Genomic DNA, 25,023 nt, shown 5'->3' with positions numbered 1-25,023 from the left:
CTCCAAAAACCCCACGAAAATTCCTCTAGTATTCTTGAAGATGAGTATGTACACGGTTTTATTATGTATATAGATATAGGCCTTACAGCAATAAAAGCGAGCAGAAGGTTGTAGGTATTCTTGTTGGCAGTTTTCTGCTTCTGCTTACAGAGCTTCTATAAGGTGCTGCCTTCTGGCAGGAGTGTGTCTTTTCTGCAACGGGTGTTGGAAACACTGGCCGTAGTGGGGAAACTACTAGCCCTTGAGATGAGCATTCCTGTCGGAGGCGAGCCCGGGTGGGTTAGGGAACGACACGCCTATCAATCTGAGACCGAACAAATACTCTCTTCCCCCTGCAAGCCGTAACTAGCCGATGTGACTCTAATAGGCAACACGGCTAGCAGACGTTTGTGGCCGGTAAGTAGAATGTTACAGCAGGACGTAGGCAGATAGAACCGCGTTTCTCAATGTGCTTCCTTTGGGGCGCGTCAGAGTATGTTTTTCCTCGATGCAAAAAAAGCACACACACAAAGTAAATACTTACTCATTATAATTTAACGGTTATGAGATACATAAATCACCAATTCATTAGGTACGACTCTTGAATAAGAATAATTTTTTGTATTCTAGACGATTTTTAATCTTGGGCAGATAAAACATTAAAGATCTCGCGATACACCTGACATGTATTCGTGCCACAATATGATGATGCTGTTGTTTACAACCGCTACCTTATACACGCTGCTTTTCGCAGTCATTAAGAGAAGACGGAGCACAGGAGTTCGACGCACGACGTACCCGTCATGGATTGCACATAAGATCGTTTCTTCCAAGAACAGCGTAGCAGCTACATTTCCAAAACATGCCACCCTGGCATTCGCCGTAAGCGATTTATGGAAGCAACTCACAACCTAAAGTGGATGACAGAATGAATATTTATACTCTGCTGATCCAGAGTGAGAACTCAGTGTCGTAATTATGCACTGGCTCTCTCGTTACATAATTTCAAAATGTAAAACCGAGTTTCACTAAAAGTTGGTTATTCATTCGCTCTAATTTCTGAGGTAGTGTGCTATCGCAGTACCTCGTCTGACATTTAAGACGCATTCGGTGTTTCATTCTACGGAGACGGAGCGCACTTTACAAATGCAACAAGTACCGAACGAAGGAGCACGCGGTGCCTTGCGTATCTCATGTGCCAGGTGAACTGGCTAATAAACACACGTGTCAGAAGAGTCTTAAGCTAGTTTCTGCTTGATATGACACGCACCTAAGGAAGGAACAGCTGACCTCAGCCTATCTCGAGATACCTCTCACAGAGTATCCCTTTCGGCTAAGAAAACTTGATAATTACGTAAATTAAGAATATAGTTGCATAATACTTCCAACGTATATATTTCTCTCTGTATTGACAGCAAAAACGTAATTGCAAGAAAATTATCTGTTTGTTCCAGACACATTTTACTAAAATTGCGGCAGCGTCAAGTTGCATTTATTTATTCTTAAAATAAAACTCTATTACTCGTCCGACGTAATTTTATTGGTGGCTAGCGACGTTGCTGTTTCTCATTATCACATAAATAGGGCTGTTGTTCAGGAAATGCGGACTGCGGGAACACTCGGGTTTAAAATATTATTGATTCTTGGTAACATCTACATCCATACTCCGCAAGCCACCTAACGGTGTGTGGCGGAGGGTACCCTGAGTACCTCTCTCGGTTCTCCCTTCTATTCCAGTCTCGTATTGTACGTGGAAAGGAGGATTGTCGGTATGCTTCTGTGTGGGCTCTAATCTCTCTGATTTTATCCTCATGGTCTCTTCGCGAGATATACGTAGGAGGGAGCAATATACTGCTTGACTCTTCGGTGAAGGTATGTTCTCGAAACTTCAACAAAAGCCCGTACCGAGCTACTGAGCGTCTCTCCTGCAGAGTCTTCCACTGGAGTTTATCTATCATCTCCGTAACGCTTTCGCAATTACTAAATGATCCTGTAACGAAGCGCGCTGCTCTCCGTTGGATCTTCTCTATCTCTTCTATCAACCCTACCTGGTGCGGATCCCACACTGCTGAGCAGTATTCAGGCAGTGGACGAACAAGCGTACTGTAACCTACTTCCTTTGTTTTCGGATTGCATTTACTTAGGATTCTTCCAATGAATCTCAGTCCGGCATATGCTTTACCGACGATCAACTTCATATGATCATTGCATTTTGAATCACTCCTAATGCGTACTCCCAGATAATTTATGGAATTAAATGCTTCCAGTTGCTGACCTGCTGTTTTGTAGCTAAATGATAAGGGACCTATCTTTCTATGTATTCGCAGCACATTACGCTTGTCTACATTGAGATTCAATTGCCATTCCGTGCACCATGCGTCAATTCGCTGCAGATCCTGCTGCAACGTGCAAATCGCTTTATATTATTGTTAAGTCCGCAGCTGGATCATAGTCATCTTGGTTAATATTTCAGCGGTCCATCTGGCCGCCATTTCGAGGTGAGAAACTGCTTTGCTACAAATTTATCGAACAGTATTCAGACATAAAGTTTGTGGTCAGGTGGACCGCTGAAATATTCTAGCATGGTAACTACATGAAACTGACGCTGATCTAATAAGAATATACTGAATTAATACGACGGGAAGATTTACGTAGTACACATTGCATATTTCGAAGTCATGAAAATAAACAGACTGTCTGCTTATAATTGCCCGCATCTCGTGGTCGTGCGGTAGCGTTCTCGCTTTCCACGCCCGGGTTCCCGGGTTCGATTCCCGGCGGGGTCAGGGATTTTCTCTGCCTCGTGATGGCTGGGTGTTGTGTGATGTCCTTAGGTTAGTTAAGTTTAAGTAGTTCTAAGTTCTAGGGGACTGATGACCATAGATGTTAAGTCCCATAGTGCTCAGAGCCATTTGAACCATTTTGCTTATTATTCTGCTTACCGCGTAATGTCAGAAGTAAAAAGCGCACATTCCTAAGAGTAATTCAGCTAGGCTTTTCAAATCAGATATTTTCTGAACGATTTAACACATCCCAATTCTGTTCACACGAAATGAATTGTGAAAAAACTCTTCACCAAATGCAAATGACTTAGTCTGTGTTCATAGATAAATGAATTACAGAGTTAGCGGTATAAAATATATTTTTGAGTGAAAAATAGTAAATTGCAGTTAAAAAGAAAAAAATGCCTTTTGCGTGGTGCACATAAAGTTTATTTAACTTGCGCACCTAGACGCGTTTCGGTTTGTTTATATGGTATCTTCAGTAGATGGCCTGAAATATAACTCGCTTTTTCGTTTGCACATGTAATTTTTCGTTTGCACATACACATTAGAGATTTAAAACAGTTCATTGAAGTGTTCATAATAGACTGGAACGGTACATACAGATCAGCGCCTGATTCATTATTTACAAGCCAAACAACTTTCAAGTGGAAAACTGATTAAAAGCTTGCAGTTTTCCTAGGGGTCACTCTGATTTCTGTCTCTAGGACGGCAAGTGATAATCGTTCTAATGGCTCTGAGCACTATGGGATTTAACATCTGAAGTCATCGGTTCCCTAAACTTAGAAACACTTAAACCTAACTAGCCTAAGGCTATCACACACATCCATGCCCGAGGCAGGATTCGAACTTGCGACCGTAGCAGCAGCGCGGTTCCGGACTGAAGCGCCTAGAACCGCTCGGTCACAGTGACCAGCATGGCAAGTGCCATTTTGTGTGTGTAGTGTCATACGTTTCTGTAAGTGTTGACAACTTCCCCAGTTCCTGTATTCATTTGTTTCTTTCTTTCATTTTAATTTTTATTTTCTATTGGAAAAATAAAACTTCGAAACACAAACGTACGCGCATACATCGAAAGGGAGAACTGAGAAAGCTACGACACTTCCAGAGGCGAATGAAACTTCAGACACCGAAAACGGCACTTGCAGTGCTAAATTCAGAAAGCAGAGTGACCACAAGCAAAACTGCAAGCTTTGGACCAGTTAGTTTACCATATTAGGGAAAGCTGTTTGCTTACAAATAATGAATTAGATGCTGTTATGTAAATACCTTTGCATCCTATATTAAAAACTTTAATGAACTTTCTTAAATCTATAGCTTACAAGTGCAAACAATAACCATATATGTGCATACGAAAAAATCGTGTAGCATTTCAGGACAGCCACTGAAGATGCGTCTAGGTATGCAGGATAAACAAAAAGAAACTTAATGTGCATCATGCAAAAGGTCTTCGCTTTCTAACTACCGCAATTGATATACAAATGCTACGAAAGTGCCCAGCACAAAACACTTATACTATAGTAATTTTTGCTGCTAGTATCGTAGTCATAAAAGATGCAAAATCAATGGTGTGCCACATGCAAAAATCCGATTACTAGTTTCGGAGTAATTACAGTATTTAGAACTAAGGTTTTATCTGTTGTGAACGTGAAACCGATCACTGTCCTGTGCGGAAATTCGTGTTATACAGATCTGCCACGTAATGCTGGTGGGGCTCTCCATCTTGACGCAGCTGAGAGTGTCTCTGAATAGTGGAGAAAAGTGTAATTGCAAGCTGGTACCAATCATGCTTGGGTACAGGTGGCTGAACAGGTACACCAACTGGAAGACAAACGAGTGGCATCTAAGGATGGTTCACATATTAATTACGGTAACAGTTACGTCCTTGTTTCTGGCAGAATCTTGAAAGAAAGATGCACGTCAAAAGTTGAACAAATTTGTGAAACAGTGGGTAGAGGTATAAAGATAGTGAGCTGTGAGCCTAGCATCAAGAGTTTGTCAAAATACACACTAAAATTGCAGACATTACATTATCAAAAGCAACAAATACGAAAGCGCGAATGAATGTGGTCATAAACACTTCCTTCAAATTCCGTTTACGCCATAAAGTGTTCGAAATGGTTACCATATATGACAATACACGTTAGCAGTCGTTGGTGCAAGGCTATGTGGTCAGACTGAAGAAATTCCTGCTACATCATTATATATGCTGCAACAATGCGGTGGTTCAAATCCACTCGGATCTTAAATTTGTGCGTAGACTGTAACTTCGTTTTGGGTCAGAGAAGAAAAACACAGCTGCGTCACATCAAGTGAACGTGCAATCAAACTGGCAAAGCCTTCACGTCCTATCCATCGACCAGGAAAAAGCTGGGTGAGGGCTTTCCTAGCCACAAGCGTGAAGTGAGCTGGGCACTCGCCATGCTCATAACACACAAATATACGTACTTTTAGTGATGCTTCGTCTAGGAGAGGTGGTAGCACTTCGGCAAAAAAAAAGTGCCTTTACCGGTTAAGATTACTTCTACGCAGCAGTGACCAATAATGTAGTCTCAAACAATTCCGCACGATACGTGCACACTCCACTGTCAATGTCCAATCTCAGCCAGTGGAGATCCTCTGCGGCACAATGGTGCTGATTCTTGCATTCACCTTTGCATGATTTCTAAAGGTTGCTTCGTCGGTTAAGTGAATTCTTCGAGTAAAGAACCTATTGTCCCCATGTCGCATCACAACCGAGCGACAGAATTCCACGCGTCCTTTGCAATACCGCTGGTTAGACTGCTGATAAAGTGACACGTGATACAAATGGAAGCAATTCGCGCGCAAAATGCAAACAATGCTGCGTTGACATGCTCAAAATTTCTCTGGAGTCAGCAGATGGATGATGATCGACAGCCGCCAGAACATCTATTTCGTTCGCTCCGCTCTTTACGGCCTTGCTTCTTAACTACTGCGTGGCACGCCAGTGTCTTTCCAATAACATTTCTTTGAACATTCGCTTAATTGTCATTCCCGTTAGCTACCCTCTGTCGGGATACCTGTGTGCGTACAACACAACTGTTCTCTCCACTTTGCGTAAGTGTTTTCCGTATAGAGCTGTCTTATGTAGTTTGTCCTCGTTTCGGGAAGACACTTATTTTTTCATTATAAATACACACACACACACACACACACACACACACACACACACACACACACACACACGGTGAAAGCTATATTTGCTCTGTGCCCCTCCTATATCGGCATCGCGGCAGTGCACAATGTTTCATACTTACCTAATGTGTTTTTATTTTTTTTTACGTTATCAGGAACTTCGACATAAGCCAGCAGTCGGTTTCTTTTTCAAAATAACTCCGAAGTTACAAATGCTGTAATTACTCCGAAACTAGTTATCGGAGTTTGAAGAGCGAAACACCGTTGAATCCGTGTCCTGTAGAACTAAGATACTAACCCGGAATTAGTGTAGTTCCATTTGAGAAAACAAAGTTGGTACCGATGTCTCTGTAACTTAATAGGTACGAAGATTGATCGTGCATCACTTAGTGAGGATTTCATAACAATTCATTTGCATGGAAACATAGCTACAATATCTCGAACGGTACCAGAAATAAACGAGTTGGAGGGTCAGCTGAACCAACACGTACCTCTATATTGCCAGATGATGGCCATTTACAAGTCTGTAACTGCGTAATTAATTCCATTCAAGAATTCCTCTATGGTATAAAAGGAGTTAAGGAGAATGAACTTTAATTTGCAATTGAAAACACTTTTGTTGAATGTCAGAAATTCGTATAGTGGAGCATTGCACTCCTTTCTGTGCCAAAGCTAGACTTGCTAGAGGGAGGTGCAGATGACCGGTGAATGTCTCAAGTAGTATGAAACTGGATTGTAGACAAAAATTTCCATAAATATAGTATGTGGCTGTCGTTATTATTCGCAGCTGTTTAAAAAGATACTTGCAAGATGTGCGAGTGTGAAGTGCACATGAAGCTGTGATACTCACTTATCCCAATGAATACTTCTTGTCCAAGTGAGGATTTACCACAGAGCATTGAAACGTAGGCTATCAATGAATGTACATTAATTTCTACATCTCTTTCGATGGCAATTATTGTTACGGCAAAATTTGGTGCATTTGAACATTGTAGGTGGTGTAATATATCTTCCTGTGTATAACAGACAGTATATCTGTCAGCATTTTAAACATATACTTAGCTGGCGACAAACAAATACATAGCTCGCGACAAACGTATTTAAATCTATTGCGAACAAGTTTTTGCGTAAGTATTACAAAATGTAGCGAAAACGCTACATAAAAAAACTCTATTAAAAGAACATACACTCTAAGATAAAACAAGACACCACAAGAGTTACCGAATAGGACCGAAATTGGCAGAGGTGAGATGTATGTACAAACAGATGATTACAGCTACAGAAAAACTGGATGATGTATACAAGAGAGCTGCCTTTGCAAGTTAATGACGCGATGGCCCACCTCTATTGCTTATGCAAGCACTTATTCAGCTTGGCATTGATTGATAGTTGTCGGGTGCCCTCCTGAGAGATACCGTGTCGAATTCTGTTCAATTGTCGCGTTAGATCATCAGAATCCCGAACTAGTTGGTAGGCCCCGACCATAGTGCTCCAAACGTTCTGCACAGGGGAGAGATCCGGCGACCTTACCAGCCAAGGTAGGGTTTGGCAAGCACGGAGACAATCAGTAGAAGCTGTAGCATCATCTTATTACTGAAATGGAAGTCCGAGATGGCATGCGATGAAGGACAGAAAAAAGGGGTGTAGAATGTCGTCGACGTACTGCTGTGCTGCAAGGGTGCCGTAGATGTCAACAAAAGGGGTTGTGCTGTGACATGGCTCCCTAGATGAGCACTCCTGGTTGTCGGACCATGTGGCGGCCAACTGTCGGTGCTGGCCGAACCCTAGGTTGACCAGCAGGGTCGCCGGATCCCTCCCAGACTGAGAACGTAGCGAGCATTACGGGCAGGGCGCTACAACAAGTTCGGGCTTTTGACAACGGAACGGGCAGATTCGACAGAATGTTTCACGATAATCCCCAACTCCAGCAGTGAATACCAATCCGAATAACGTCTTGCATAAGGGCCGGACTTGCGTTATTAACTTGCGCAACTTGTGAAACGTTTCCTCTTCAATAATGCATTCAATTTTTTCTAGGGTGATCATTTGTTTCCTGTACATGCACATGAAATCTACCAAAAACCGTCCCATTCGGATGATTCCTTCCTGGTTCGTTTTCTGTCTTAGTGTATTTGTTAATTAACTACAAAATTCCTCAGTTCACAAACATCAAAGCTGTTTCCAGAATGGGATTTTCACCCTGCAGCGGCGTGTGCGCTGATGTGAAACTTCTTAGCAGATAAAAACTGTGTGACGGACCGAGACTCCAACTCGGGACCTTTGCGTTTCGCGTGCAAGTGCTCTATCAACTGAGCTACCCAAGCATGTCTCAGGCCCCCTTCCCACAGCTTTACTTCTGCCAGTACCTCGTCTCCTACCTTCCCACTCCGCTGCAGGGTGAAAGTATCGTTCTGGAAACATGCCCCAGGCTGTGGCTAAGCCATGTCTCCGCAAATATCCTTTCTTTCACGAGTGCTAGTTCTGCAAGGTTCGCAGGAGAACTTCTGTAAAGTTTGGAAGGTAGGAGACGAGGTACTGAAAGAAGTAAAGCTGTGAGGACGGGGCGTGAGTCGTGCTTGGGTAGCTCAATTGGTAGAGCACTTGGCCGCGAAAGGCAAAGGTCTCGAGTTCGAGTCTCGGTCCGGCACAGAGTTTTAATTTGCCAGGAAGTTTCATCAAAGCTGTTGTTAACACAGAATATAGTTTATGTAGTAATACATTTATAAAAAGGTATAATCTACTTTTATAAATGAAGTGATCGATACTAACCGGCATCGAAAGGTTCTTAATATGCATTATTCTTAATATGCATTATTATTAATATGCATTATTCTTAATATGCATTATTCTTAATATGCATTATTCTTAATATGCATTATTCTTAATATGCATTATTCTTGATTACTTGGCAACCGACGACACGTTGTTTTGCGCGACCTGTGCCTAACCCCGCTGTAACAACCCACCACCACCACCACCACCACCACCACCACCACCTCTCGCTCGGCCACACCTGTCCACTCGGGCCAGTCCCGCAGCTGTACGCTGACCCCCTACCCGCGCAGCACAAGTGGACAGTCGCCGGCTCACCTGGCCGTCCCCAGCTGTGGCCTGTACCCCCAGCGCCGGTCAAGGCCGGCCGACAGACGGCGGCGCCTCTCCCACTCACCAACTCCCCCCTTCCCCCCCCCCCTCCCAACCCTCGCCGCCCCCCCCCCCCCCCCCCCCCGCCGACTGGCTGCTCGCTCAGCGCTTCTCGAGACGTCTGGCTGCACGCCCGCAGGCCGGCCCCCTCTTCACTAGACAATATAGTACATCTACATTTATACTCCGCAAGCCACCTAACGATGTGTGGCGGAGGGCACTTTACGTACCACTGTCTTTACCTCTCTTTCCTGTTACAGTCTCGTATGGTTCGCGGGAAGAACGACTGTCTGAAAGCCTCCGTGCGCGCTCTAATCTCTCTAATTTTACACTCGTGATCTCCTCGGGAGGTATAAGTAGGGGGGAAGCAATATGTTCGATACCTCATCCAGAAGCGCACCCTCTCGAAACCTGGCGAGCAAGCTACACCGCGATGCAGAGCGCCTCTCTTGCAGAGTCTGCCATTTGAGTTTGTTAAACATCTCCGTAACGCTGTCACGGTTACCAAATAATCCTGTGACGAAACGCGCCGCTCTTTTTGGATCTTCTCTATCTCTTCCGTCAATCCGATCTGGTACGGATCCCACACTGATGAGCAATACTCAAGTATAGGTCGAACGAGTGTTTTGTAAGCCACCTCCTTTGTTGATGGACTACATTTTCTAAGGTCTCTCCTAATGAATCTCAACCTGGTACCCGCCTTACCAACAATTAATTCTACATGATCATTCCACTTCAAATCGCTCCTTACGCATACTCCCAGATATTTTACAGAAGTAACTGCTACCAGTGTTTGTTCTGCTATCATATAATCATACAATAAAGGATCCTTCTTTCTATGTATTCGCAATACATTACATTTGTCTGTGTTAAGGGTCAGTTGCCACTCCCAGCACCAAGTGCCTATCTTCGCTGCAACTTTCTAAAGCTGCAACTTCTCTATATACTACAGCATCATCCGCGAAAAGCCGTATGGAACTTCCGACACTATCTACTAGGTCATTTATATATATTTTGAAAAGCAATGGTCCCGTAACACTCCCCTGTGGCACACCAGAGGTTACTTTAACGTCTGTAGACGTCTCTCCATTGATAACAACATGCTGTGTTCTGTTTGCTTCAATCCAGCCACACAACTGGTCTGATATTCCGTAGGATCTTACTTTGTTTATAAGGCGACAGTGCGGAACTGTATCGAATTCCTTCCGGAAGTCAAGGAAAATGGCATCTACCTGGGAGCCTGTATCTACTATTTTGTGGGTCTCATGAACAAATAAAGCGAGTTGGGTCTCACACGATCGGTGTTTACGGAATCCATGTTGATTCCTACAGAGTAGATTCTGGGTTTCCAAAAACGACATGATACTCGAGCAAAAAACATGTTCTAAAATTCTACAACAGATCGACGTCAGAGATATAGGTCTATAGTTTTGCGCATCTGCTCGACAACCCTTCTTGAAGACTGAGGCTACCTGTGCTCTTTTCCAATCATTTGGAACCTTCCGTTCCTCTAGAGACTTGCGGTACACGGCTGTTAGAAGGGGGCAATTTCTTTCGCGTACTCTGTGTATAATCGAATTGGTACAGACTGAGCACTTAGCACTGCGGCACAGAGCCAAGGTGTGTGTGTGTGTGTGTTTGTGTCAGAGAGAGAGAGAGAGAGAGAGAGAGAGAGAGAGAGAGAGAGAGAGAGGGGGGGGGGGGGGAGGGGGAAATCATGACCCTGAAATCATCCACTTCACTAAACCGCTATCCCGAAGGCAGTACCAGTTGAAGGTTGCTTATCTAACAGTTTCCTGGGGCAACATAAATTTAATTTTTCCATATTCCGTTTAATAATTGACCTAATTGAAAATGCTGTCATAATGCACTCATTAAGAGGTATAATCTTACTTCAGAAGTTCAACACAATTAGATAAATAACACCTTTTTGACGCAGTGTAACTGGTGGTGCGCAGATATTGAAGTGAAACTTCCCTTTGAATGTAAAGAATGGACAGCCCTGGTGGCCGAGAAGGTTCTAGGCGCTACAGTCTGGAACTGCGCTGCTGCTACGGTCGCAGGTTTGAATCCTGCCTCGGGCATGGATGTGTGTGATGTCCTTAGGTTAGTGAAGTTGAAGTAGTTCTAAGTCTAGGGGACTGATGACCTCAGATGTTTAGTCCCATAGTGCTCAGAGCCATTTGAACCAGATTGACAGTGTTGGAAAAACTCTTACATTATTTGATTTTCAAACAGCTGACCAAAACTGAACGTACTCAGACATTTCTCTCTTTACTTATCCTGATCATCACTAAACTGAAACAATATATTTTTTAGCGCAACGCAATCTGACATTCAATAATCCATAAAAAAGAATGGCCTTGACTAACAATAGCCTATATCTTTCATGAATCACTTACCTCACAAAAATCTTCGTTATTCGAACTACTGCAATGCAGCGTGTGCCAATACTGCCAGCTAAATAAGATTCTAATTACGGAAGGCACTAACTACTGATAAGCATTGTTAGCAAATGAAAGATTTTGATAGAGAACAATCAATGTATTTACCTCAGTAGTGTTCAAAAGTTTTATATATATATATATAATCAGTTCATGACATCCAGTCTTACAAATTTCCTTTTTCTGACGGACACACGTCCGGATCGTCCGCTCTCAAAACTCTGCCATCTCCCCCCCCCCCCTCTCTCTCCCTCTCTCCCTCCCTCTCTCCCTCCCTCTCTCCCTCCCTCTCTCCCTCCCTCTCTCCCTCCCTCTCTCCCTCCCTCTCTCCCTCCCTCTCTCCCTCCCTCTCTCCCTCCCTCTCTCCCTCCCTCTCTCCCTCCCTCTCTCCCTCCCTCTCTCCCTCCCTCTCTCCCTCCCTCTCTCCCTCCCTCTCTCCACAACCACCACTGCTGGTGGCTAACCTCCAACTGCACAACGCTACGCGCTGTTCACATCCAACCGCCAACACTACAACGGCAAATATTCCAACAATGCCAACCAGCCACAGATAGCACACAACACAGTGATTTTCATACAGAGCGCTACGTGGCGTTACCAACATATAAACCTAAACAGCCTGCTTACAATATCTGGACTTCAAATTCTTTTGTGTGGCCATGTTGTCCGTAGTTGCTTTACATTTCTTGCGGGTATTTTTGTTCTGTCATTGCGACTACAAAAATGCGTCAGATATTTTTCTCGCCAGACGCGTTTCGCTCTATTGAGGTAAAGCATCATCAGTGGTCTTTAATTAAGTTATTTACATTTTGATTTGCTTTAAGATCGAAAAACAGTTCGTTAACGATATGTTTGTACCTAAGTTGATTTTTGCTTGATTTTTCGCTTACATCGAAAAATGTCGTCTGCCAGCACATAAGAAATGCATAGTGCTGCAGATCAACTACAAATTAGACCACAACTAACAATGTCTAAAGAAGGAAAACATCAACGATGTGCTAACAGACGACATTTTCCAATATAAGCGACAAATCAAGCGGAAATCACAGTAAATGCAAACCAACATATTGTTTATGAACTGTTTTTCGATCGTAAAGCAAATCAAAATGTTAGTAAATTAATTACAGACCACTGACGATGCTTTAGCTCAATAAAGCGGAACGCGTCTGGTGGAAAAAAACGCACATTTTTTTTATTTGCAACGACAGAACAAAAATATCCCCAAGACTTGGACTTTCTTCATCCAATACGCGGGTATCAGAGCACTTATCGACTTGCTACAAAACGTACACACAAGTTCAAATCGTTAATTTTCCTTCGCTTACATGCTTAAAATCAAATATTTAAGACACTAATTCATTTGTGTAGTAATCAGACGTTTGACACCGTTTTATACATGGGAGTCCAATTGTTAAAAGAATGGGAGTTTTACTGGTTTTATTAGCAAGTATTCATATTTACTTATACGGGGGTTTAAAAAACGGAGTGCATTATTTCAGTTGTGTATTGGCCGAATGTAGGTAGCAAAAAAGTTCTTTACAACAGATGCCCGGATTTGCTAGGTTTCTAAGTTTGTCTTCAAAACAACGATGTTCTGGGAATGTTTTTCTTCCCACAGACAGTTTCCTTTACAAATGACGACGATCAAAATGTCTATTATGCTTCAATACAGGCTTCCCATCGGCGTCTCGCGGCGCTGCGCACACAATCTGAAACTCCACTACTATTCTGTGCTTACTCACAACCTGCCACAATTCGATTTCGAAGCGAATCCATGTCAGGCACCGGAGACGAATAAAATAACTAATAAAATAACGATTAAAATCGGCCTAAAAGTTGCGAAGACATTCCGCTGATAGTTCGCCAACAAGCTCACTTCTTGCATGAATACACAGTTGAGTACTAAACTCGCCGTCACTTGTATCGTATGTTCTTGTTTCCTGTATAGATAGTCGCCAGTTGTCTGGCCTACACGATCACCTGGTATGAACCATATCTATTTCTACTTTTCAGGACATTTCAAATCCTTGGTGTATGAGTCTTCAGTGCCAATATAGAATCCCTTCATAATTTAATTGTGTTAAGTTTTGAGGAAATACGCAATATTTTTTTGGAATTCGGGATCATATTGGCACGGCTATGACGCACCGATGTTAAGGTTGTATTCAAGGAGGAGGAGATGGACATTACATTTTGAACGTCTTGTGAAAAGAAAGAAAAACGGTTTGATGAAAGTCACTGTTTTGAATGTAATAAGTCTAGAACCAAGCACGCTGTAGTGAACTTAATTCGCCTATATACGGACTGGAATAAACCATTGTGATTTTTAAATACCCTGCATAAATTTGCTGACAGCAAAATTGCAGGTAGCAAAATTGCGTAAACCACAAGCCTCGGAAATGACAAGTAATTACACAAAATAAGAAGCCACGCATGGCACAACATACCTTTCGGCTTCTTGCCAACATGGACGGGCTTACGTCCGTATCGGCTGCAGAATATCTCAGCCAGCATCAGCCATGAAACGGAGTGAGACACTATCAAGTAAAAAGCTGATGAGCAGTTTCAGTGAGGGGTGGAGAGGGAAGTGTCGACATGTTTGTGCTCTGTCTGTAGAGAAATTAGTTAAAATTTCTGGTCTCCGTGTCTTGACCCCTTAATGCAGTCGAATTCGTCCCTAATTGAAGGGCGTTATAAAGTCATTAAGAGACGGACAAGAGTTACACCAAGCAAAGGAAAACGTTATCAGCGAAATATTCATACGAGTGTGTTAGTAATAGAATCTTCGGCATTAGCAAAAATAGGCTCCACAAAACTACTGGTGCAGCTAAGAGTTTTGTGCATGCAACTGCAATAAAAGCCAGTCATTTACGAGGTTAATAAATTAATAAGTAGGTCTCGCGCAGTGAGCGCGTGTGCCACTGTTGATGTTGATCAGTCCGCATAGGGGGGGGGGGGGGGGGAGACGTAACGTTTGGCGACCCCCCCTGAGTGCCAGTCAGTAGAGTAGGAAAGGCGCCAGCAGCGGGTTTCTCCCTCTCCCTTGTCTCATCGTTCAACGCAAACATGACACCACAGACATACTGTCACCCACTCTCCCACTGCAGTAACCTACACATGTCAGGTACACGTAACACGATTCTCACTCTTAGCGAAGGAAAGGGGCCAGTGTGCTCGAAGGATGGGAAAAAATCCTTCCAGTTAGGTCAGGCTCGTCCAAACTGAGCCCCTGGGGGCGCTGGCGCCTGCGATCTCCCGCGGCCAGCGCCCCGGGCGAATTCGTATGTTGCTGCAGTGGCCGAGCCGTCTCGCTTAGCTGGCCTTGCAGACCGCCCGCCGAGCCTCGCCATGCCGCTGTACACAAATATTGCAATAGATAAAAATGTATTTTGCGACCACACACCGCTGTCCATTTCAGCGGAACTGGGGAAAACGCATCTAAAACCAATTTTTTTGTTAGTTTTTTATTTGAGTTTCAATGAGCGAAACAATTTTTAAAGTGATAAGTCGAAATACCCTCAGATTTCAGGAAGAATGTAACAATTCCAATCCCAAATAAAGCAGGTGTTGACAGATGTGAAAATTACCGAACTATCAGTTTAATAAGGCACAGCTGTAAAATACTAACGCGAGTTCTTTACAGACGAATGGAAAAACTGGAAGAAGCCGACCTCGGGGAAGATCAGTTTGGATTCCGTCGAAATGTTGGAACACGTGAGGCAATACTGACCTTACGGCTTATCTTAGAAGCTAGATTAAGAAAAGGCAAACCTACGTTTCTAGCATTTGTAGACTTAGAGAAAGCTTTTGACAATGTTCACTGGAATACTCTCTTTCAAATTCTGAAGGTGGCAGGGCTAAAATACAGGGAGCGAAAGGCTATTTACAATTTGTACAGAAAGAGTCGAAGGGCATGAAAGGAAAGCAGTGGTTGGGAAAGGAGTGAGACAGGGTTTTAGCCTCTCCCCGATGTTATTCAATCTGTATATTGAGCAAGCAGTAAAGGAAACAAAAGAAAAATTTGGAGTGGGTATTAAAATTCATGGAGAAGAAATAAAAACTTTGAGGTTTGCCGATGACATTGTAATTCTGTCAGAGACTGCAAAGGACTTGGAAGAGCAGTTGAACGGAATGGACAGGGTCTTGAAAGGAGGATATAAGATGAACATCAACAAAAGCAAAACGAGGATAATGGAATGTAGTCAAATTAAATCGGGTGATGCTGAGGGAATTAGATTAGGAAATGAGACACTTAAAGTAGTAAAGGAGTTTTGCTATTTAGGAAGTAAAATAACTGATGATGGTCGAAGTAGAGAGGATATAAAATGTAGACTGGCAATGGCAAGGAAAGCGTTTCTGAAGAAGAGAAGTTTGTTAACATCGAGTATAGATTTAAGTCTCAGGAAGTCATTTCTGAAAGTATTTGTATGGAGTGTAGCCATGTATGGAAGTGAATCATGGACGATAAATAGTTTGGACAAGAAGAGAATAGAAGCTTTCGAAATGTGGTGCTACAGAAGAATGCTGAAGATTAGATGGGTAGATCACATAACTAATGAGGAAGTATTGAATCGGATTGGGCAGAAGAGAAGTTTGTGGCACAACTTGACCAGAAGAAGGGATCGGTTGGTAGGGCATGTTCTGAGGCATCAAGGGATCACCAATTTAGTATTGGAGGGCAGCGTGGAGGGTAAAAATCGTAGAGGGAGACCAAGAGATGAATACACTAAGCAGATTCAGAAGGACGTAGGTTGCAGTAGGTACTGGGAGATGAAGAAGCTTGCACAGGATAGAGTAGCATGGAGAGCTGCATCAAACCAGTCTCAGGACTGAAGACCACAACAACAACAACAAGTGTTTTAAAAACAGGATTGTACAAAATTAATTCTATGTTCTTTTTTTTTGGCGTGGCACGAGCAGGAAATATGTGGGCAACGTTTGTGCGCAAGTTACAAATGATCGCTGAGAATTGGGAAAGCAGGGAAACCCTTTGCTGCTGGGAATCTCATCAAGGATTGCCTGGCCGACTCGGCGACTTGTATTTGTCCACCAGACCTCACCGAAAAATTTAAAAAATAGCTCTTTCGCCTCAAACTATTGCTCACTGAGTGGAAGATATGGTCTCAGATATGGAGCAGCAATTAATGGACAGAGCGGCAATCTTCGTTTGACTTTCTATCGCTCCTGATGAGTCCGCGGACGTTGCTGACATACCTCAGCTCGTCATATTCATTCGAGGTGTCGACGACAATCTGCGTGTCACCGAAGAATTTCTCGATCTTATACCATTCAAACACACAACCACGGGTGTGGATATTTTTCTAGCCTTGGAAAACGTGTTAGAGTCAACGGGATTAAAATGGGAACGCCTGACCAATGTAACAAGGGATGGAGCCTCTGCGCTACGAGGGATAAGCACTGGATTTCTGAGTTACCTGAGGTGAAAATTTGTTTAAGTTGGCTGCTCCTTATTCGCGACAGACCATTGTCTGATACACCAGGAGGCACTTTGTACGAAGATTGTCAACATAAAAAGTTATGGACACAGTTCTTCGAACGGTTAATTATCTTCGCTCGCATGGAGTCACACATCGCCAATTTAAAGAATTTCTGGCTGCTATCGAAGCGGAATACCCGGACATCCCCTGCCACACCGAAGTAAGATGGCTGAGCAGAGGAAAGGTGCTTCATCGGTTTTTCTCCTTGAGGGGCGAAATAAATACTTTTTTGGACATGAAAGTACGTCCAGAAGAATTACTTTGTCATCCTAAGTGGGTGGCGAATTCGGTTTTTTTGAGTGACCCTACTGGTCATTTGAATATTTTGAACATTTCACGCCAACGCGAAAATCACTATGTCGTTGATTGAGTGCAGACAATGCAAACATTTAAAAAAACTTATTTTGTGGGGAAAAACAAGTGCGCGAGAATTGTGGACACTTTCCTGCACTAGACAGTGTTAAAAATGATGTGGATTTTTCAGATTATGTTGCAATCATTTCCTTATTACAAGAACGTTTTGAAAACAGACTTTTGCAGATAAGTGAGCTTCAATCGGCCTTAGATATATTCGTTCGCCTGTTTTCCCTTCGGCATAGGACGTCTACTTAAGTGCTTCAACCAGAGCTGATAGACCTTCAGTGCGATATGCGCCTGAAGAACCGCTTTCTCATGTGTAAAACTTCGGATGACATTTACAGCTGTCTTCCACGAGAGAAACATCCTCTTTTGCACAAGCACGCGGCCTAAGTTCTCTCAATGTTTGGTTCCACGTATATCTGTGAGCGCTTTTTCTCTTGTAGAGCTTGCTAAATCAGAGCCGTTCATTACTTGAAGATAAAATTTTGACTGATTCTTTGAGGTTATCAGTCTCAGGGAATATTGTACCAAACACTGACAAAAACGTTTCCTCGAAAAAGAAAGAGTGCAAAATGTTAGTTGTCTTCTTTAACAATGTTGACTGTAAGAATTAAAGAGCTTTATAACCTGAATTCTATTTTATTGATAAGTTTTCGAACGTGGTCGGTTAAAATTACTACGTACAAAATAGCAAACTAAGGATCTGATTTCTAAACTCTGCAAAGGGATACAAAGAGATGTAGTCTGAAGTATAACAAAAAATATTTACTTGTAACTGCCAACAGTAAGAATGAGACTCTATATCCCTTACATAAAGTTATTTCTAAAATAAAGTATTTATGACTAGTTCATTTAAGAAACTGATATATATTTCAGAAGACGCCTATGGTACATGAGTGTGCATGTGCAGTACTAATAGAATTAACCGGTGGGTCAGAAAACAACTAAGATGTACTTCGATTCTTGTTTTGGATGTTGTTGTCTAAAGCTTTGCGTAGTATTTCTGCCACATAAACACTAGTTATTACCTACACGGTAAATGGTTTGCTTGTTTTACCGCTCATCGGCCTCTTTTACAGACGTGCTCTTCCTCTGTTATTTTGTTTGCGTTGGATCTGACTGCGGGACAGTCGGCCGCAGAGCAGAGCAGTGCTGTGCGATCTCAATCGCTCCGCGGCTTTCTCTCCCGCTCCTATGGCGACACTAGCGACACACGGTCGCGGACGGGGCGATCAACTACACTGCCTGGCGCCTGCCGGGCGCAATACTTAGATGAGCCTGAGTTAGGTGGTTTAACCTGCCCCTCCGAGTCACCGTGCCATACGACTTCACCTTACTAAACAGGTAGTGATAGTAGAACTGACCGCGTCGTCCTAACTAAAAGGTGGCAGTTACAGAAGGGCTGAAAACGTGCCGTTACTCTGCAAGCTGACTTTAAACCGTACTCTGCAGATACTGTCAGGGAAATTTTCACATAGGAAACAGAGATCCTCTATAAACAGCGTGTTTAAAGAGCGGCATCACGAAACCACGAAAAGCTGCTGAAATGTGTGTTTACTGAAACCATTTTTGGTCAAGCGAATGTCTTCGTCACAGGTCCCACTAAATCAGGTAAAACGCAGGTTGCTTCGCACAAAGTACGTGGTTATCATTAGTCGCATTTTTCTATTAGTCACCAAGTGCACAATTTTGGTGAGACGGTGTGAGAAACTCAATAATGTCTTACGGAATAGTTTTCTGGGCTAACTCACCACTTAGACATAAAGTATTGATTGCACAAAAGAGAGCAGTGAGAATAATTAGTGGTGTTCACCAAAGGTCGTCATGTAGGAACCCTTTCAAGGAGTTAAGTATTTTAACTGCACCATCAGAGTGCATATATTCGCTAATGAAATTCGTTACAAATAATCCATCTCAATTCGCGAAGAACAGTGATGTTCATACGTGCAACACTAGAGGGAAAAAATGACCTTTCCAATCCGTTATTGAAGCTCTCAGTTGCTCAAAAAGGAGTACATTAATCAGCAACAAAAGTCTTTGATCATTTGCCCAACAACATAGTGTCTGGCAGGTAGCATATCAAGTTTTAAATCTAGCTTAAAATCATTTCTTTTGGACGACTCTTCATAATCCGTGGACGAGTTTCTGCTTCAGAATTGGTTTAAAAAATGGTACTTCTAAATGTAGCTGCATGTGTAGAACTAAAAATTTCAGTAATCTTAGCACTATTCATGTAATATATCTTGTAATCTGACTTTTTCCACATGTCTATAAAATAATCGGGAAAATGATGTACGGAACATGAAATAACTAAAACTAAACTGAAAGGTGCAATGGACGATCAGCATGAGCTCTTCAATACAAACAGGATAAGATAATGAATGGATGCACGTATAAACTACAGATGCTGCGACTGATAATTAAAACGACACCACCTATAACCTAATGTAATACTATCCGTGACTTGAAGATGGTAGATTGACCGATGCTAGTTTCTGTAAATGAATACAAATTACAGCAGTCTGTGTTGGTTTCATGATGCCTTTTTTAAGTCTTAGATGAGACAGGTGTTTACGCTCATAAGAGTTCGATGGAAGCGACATACGGGATGTTTCAGATGTCTTCTTATCACACGAGCATGTCGAAAATTGTTTGCACCATCTAGCAGGCCGCTACAACCCTCCTGCCGAAACAATTGCTCCCGCTGCGTGAAACAGTTCTTTAAAAAAGGGACCATTATGCGTCTCTGGCCGAGGTAATGAATAGCAAAACGTAAACAGGCTCCAGGCGGAAAGTACCCGGTTCTGAATGCGATAGTTGTTGGCCTCTTCCGAACAGAGAGATTAGGTGCTGAGGTGGCCGTGTTGCGGAGTTTTATGACGTCATCAGTAAGTCTCCCGCGTCAAAAGACAGATATCTCTCATGTCAACTGCTGAGAAAAACAGCAGCAAAGTCCTGTCAGTTGGAACATACAAGGAGATATTGTTTTCCTCTGTCGGAGGTTTCACATCCTGCCTAGGGGCCAATCGACGTCTTCTGTAGCAAGGCGCCTCGTTGAAGAAAGTCGCGCCTGGTGGTCTAGTGGCAGAGCGCTTTTTTTTTTTGTCTGTGTTTAATGTTAACTTCGACCTCTAAACGATCCAAAAGATCGTGGTTCGGATTTCACGTGAAACTTAACCTCAATAAAACTACCAGGGTGGGTTACAGACTCGCGTCAAGCCGTTTGTGCCACACGAAATCACATTTGAAGAAGAACTGCTTTTACGTTATACTACATCGCTCAGGCAACGCCATCGCCCCCCCCCCCCCCCCCCCCCACGACCGGTCCCGCCAACTCCATACATCCGACTACTAGCTACTACAGGGTGTTTCAAAAATGACCGGTATATTTGTAACGGCAATACAAACTAAACGAGCAGCGATAGAAATACACCGTTTGTTGCAATATGCTTGGGACAACAGTACATTTTCAGGCAGACAAACTTTCGAAATTAAAGTAGTTACAATTTTCAACAACAGATGGCGCTGCGGTCTGAGAAACTCTATAGCACGATATTTTCCACATATTCACCATGCGTAGCAATAATATGGCGTAGTCTCTGGATGAAATTACCCGAAACCTTTGACAACGTGTCTGGCGGAATGGTTTCACATGCAGATGAGATGTACTGCTTCAGCTGTTCAATTGTTTCTGGGTTCTGGCGGTACACCTGGTCTTTCAAGTGTCCGCACAGAAACAAGTAACAGGGGTTCATGTCTGGCGAATAGGGAGGCCAATCCATGCCGCCTCTTGTATGTTTCGGATAGCCCAAAGCAATCACACGATCATCGAAATATTCATTCAGGAAATTAAAGACGTCGGCCGTGCGATGTGGCCGGGCACCATCTTGCATAAACCACGAGGTGTTCGCAGTGTCGTCTAAGGCAGTTTGTACCGCCACAAATTCACAAAGAATGTCCAGATAGCGTGATGCAGTAATCGTTTCGGATCTGAAAAATGGGCCAATGGTTCCTTTGGAATAAATGGCGGCCCAGACCAGTAATTTTGAGGATGCAGGGACGATGGGACTGCAACATGGGCCTTTTCGGTTCCCCATATTCGCCAGTTCTGTTTATTGACGAAGACGTCCAGGTAAAAATATGCTTCGTCAGTAAACCAAATGCTGCCCACATGCATATCGCAGTCATCAATCCTGTGCACTATATCGTTAGCGAATGTCTTTCTCGTGCAGCAATGGAAGTGGCGCTGAGCGGTTGCCGCGTTTGAATTTTGTATGGATAGAGCTGTAAACTCTGGCGAATGAGACGATACGTGGACGTTGGCGTCATTTGGACCGCAGCGAATGGAAACCCGAGGCCGCTGTTGGATCACCTGCTGCACTAGCTGCGCGTTGCCCTCTGTGGTTGCCGTACGCGGTAGCCCTACCTTTCCAGAACGTTCATCCGTCACATTCCCAGTCGGCTGAAATTTTTCAAACAGATCCTTTATTGTATCGCTTTTCGGTCCTTTGGTTACATTAAACCTCCGTTGAAAACTTCGTCTTGTTGCAACAACACTGTGTTCTAGGCGGTGGAATTCCAACACCAGAAAAATACTCTGTTCTAAGGAATAAACCATGTTGTCCACAGCACACTTGCACGTTGTGAACAGCACACGCTTACAGCAGAAAGACTACGTACAGAATGGCGGACCCACGGACTGCGTTGTCTTCTATATCTTTCACATCACTTGCAGCGCCATCTGTTGTTGAAAATTGTAACTACTGCAATTTCGAAAGTTTGTCCGCCTGAAAATGTACTGTTGTCCCAAGCATATTGCAACAAACGGTGTATTTCTATCACTGCTCGTTTAGTTTTTATTGCCGTTTCAAATATACCGGTCATTTTTTAAACATCCTGTACTTACCCCTGCTAACACTGCTCTTACTGCAGCCAACACTGCTCTCTGGTCTGAGATACTATTATAGCTTACATATCGCAGGCAGCGCGGGAGCAATTCATAGTAATTACATCTGCTCGAGTGTGCTAGCAATAAATTCCTCAGTGATGCACCTCTTACAGTGTTTCTATGAATCACAATTTCTTGGAAGTTAGGCTTAAGCGATGAACTGCTCACAAATAACTAATATTACATGAAGTATTTTATACATATCAATATTCTTGTCTGATACGCCTGCTATTTTAAAAGTCGGCGTAACGGCAGTTACATTTGTGAGTGGCATGGAAGGGAGGCGGTGACAGGCTAATCCTCCCCAGAGCCACACCCTGCGGGCGCTCCGGCGAGCACCGTACTCCGTGTCAGACGTGCCCGGCCAGGGCCTCAGCTGCGGAAGTCGCTCTGTGGCACGGCACCTCAGATGCCTCGCCGCCTCCATTGGGAAACACTACCAGCGAGAACATCCCAAAAATGAGACATTGTTATGCAAGTCCAGGAAGGCCGGCGGTCGTCAGGGTGCAGAGCCGTCATTCCTACGTGATTAATTTTTGGTTAAAAGTTAAGACATAGTCGCAGCAAGTCACAGTGATACACGAACGATTTTTTCAGATTCACTCCCGGTAATTAATTTTGGTCTATGGTTACCATCTTAGACACACAGGGATTCCTTGCCATCAGCTATTTAGTGGTAGATCTCGAATCCAATAGTGACATAAGAAAATTATATGAAAATTTTTGCCGGACCGGGATTCCCCGCTTGGATCGCTCCGTGCAGTGTGCGCGGATAGCCGAAAACGTTAACGCCACCACTCCAGATCAGCGGGAAATATGGGTTCGAGGCTTGGTGCAGTACTAATTTTCTTGTGTCACTATTGGATAGTAGATCTATCACTAATACAGTTGATATCAATAAATTCGCTGTAAGCGAATAAAAATTTTGGAGAGTCTTCCATACGTTAATTCCCAGACCCCACTGCTAACTTCCGGAGAATAAAGTGACATGAAGACTGCTACGATAATGGAAAGAAAATTTGGAACTTCAGAGCTACGTTTAACGCATTATACTTCTCAGTTCCTTGCATGAGGTGTTGCTGCCCACGTGAATGCTCTTGTGGCCCGACCGGCTAACAATCTAGCTAGGTAAAGGGTTACAAACACAGGTTTACCATTCCTACTGTCAACAACAAATTCGATACGATTCACAAGCTCAAAGGCAGAACCGAAAACCACAGGAAGTGAGCAAGGGAAGGGAGGGGGGGGGGGGGGGGGGGGGAGAGAGAGAGAGAGAGAGAGAGAGAGAGAGAGAGAGAGAGAGAGAGAGAGAGACGTTCACTAAAAGGAGAAAGAGAAGTAGTTAGGCGAAAACTGCTTAAATAAACAGTAATTAACCTATTTGCACGCTTGTTAAGACCAGGGTTCAGTCGTTAGTGCTCACAACTGAGAGAGCACATTTCGATTTCATTTTTTTTGTAAATTATTAAGTTATCAGAGTCGTGTGAGTCTGTTGCTTTTACAGTTCTTAAATAAGCTGTGACACGTGTGTTTCTCAATTGATCGGACGTATGCTTCCGTAAGACTGTAATTTCTAATCTGCAATTTCTTGGACGTTATGCTACAAAAATGTACCATCCACTGACGTAAACGAATTATTATTAAAGCCTAAGGCATATCGCATCCAGCCAAAAAAGCGACCGAAGTCGAGAAACGGCATCTTTAGTTTGTCACTGAAAAATGTCTGAAGTGGCCAACGCGCACGTAAAATACGATGAAATTTACTGCCAATAAAACTCACTTGAAATTTAAAGGAAGCTAAAACTATTCAAACAGAAGGTTTATAGAGCTAATTATTTAAATAGAGATTTTTGAAGTATCGCGTTTTTGACGTGGGGTCTCTGCTCTTTTCGGGATGTGATACGATTGACCAGATACATCTTGGGAGCCCGGGGGGGGGGGGGGGGGGGAGGGAGAGCTCAAAGGGGAAATGGGGGAGGAGACAGACACAGTAACTGCCATCCTCCCCTCCCCTCCCCTCCCCTCCTCTCTGCTCCGAACCCAAGCCTGGATTCGCCCCTGAACCTGTAGGATACAGTGTTGTGAATTAGTATGAATCTTTCTGAAACACATTACGGTTCAAGCGCGAACACCAGGAAGAAAGCTTTGCTGCCTTCTGCCGAATCGGCGTGCGGTAGCCTCAGTGGAATTCAGTCGTTACTACCCGAGACTTGGTATCTGTTATTTTTGCTTGCCTTGTTAGCAGTTATTAACGGAGGCATAGGGTAGTGCTATGTACGCAGTAGATAGTACAAGAAATTAGGAATTCCATCACCGAAAATATGCCGGTGCTTATGTAAGTGGTAGTGCGTCCTGATACCTGAGTGGTCAGCCCGGCGGTCTGTCACGCGAAGGGACCCCGGTTCGATTCCCGGCTGGGTCGGAGATTTTTCCTCTCAGGGACTGGGTGTTGTGTTGTCCTCATTATCATTTCATTATCATCATCGGTGGAAGGCAACGGGAAACCACCACTAGAATCACTTCCCTAGACGCTCATGCGGTGGACCTCTCTGACGAGACTTCTCCCATGACAAAAACACACAATTTTAAAGTTATGTAAGTGGTAATCGAGTAAGACAACGTATGTGGAAATCTATGGACTTGATTTCTGATGGCTTACGATGTTGTTAGAGAATATAGCGCATGAGACGGAATAATTTAACTGACCAAAC

At 43.4% G+C, this 25,023-nt stretch overlaps 1 protein-coding gene across 2 annotated transcripts in view; it reads left to right on the top strand.

The window, feature by feature from the left end:
* The window catches only part of LOC126282160 (AF4/FMR2 family member lilli-like), an 896,885-nt gene that overhangs the window by 186,364 nt on the left and 685,498 nt on the right, over positions 1 to 25,023 (top strand). The gene's annotated exons all lie outside the window — the stretch shown is intronic.

This window comes from Schistocerca gregaria, chromosome 7 (genome assembly GCF_023897955.1).
Source record: "Schistocerca gregaria isolate iqSchGreg1 chromosome 7, iqSchGreg1.2, whole genome shotgun sequence".
In the NCBI taxonomy this organism is placed as follows: domain Eukaryota; kingdom Metazoa; phylum Arthropoda; class Insecta; order Orthoptera; family Acrididae; genus Schistocerca; species Schistocerca gregaria.
Note: the sequence above shows the minus strand (reverse complement) of the source record. Positions and strands in the feature narration are given on the sequence as shown.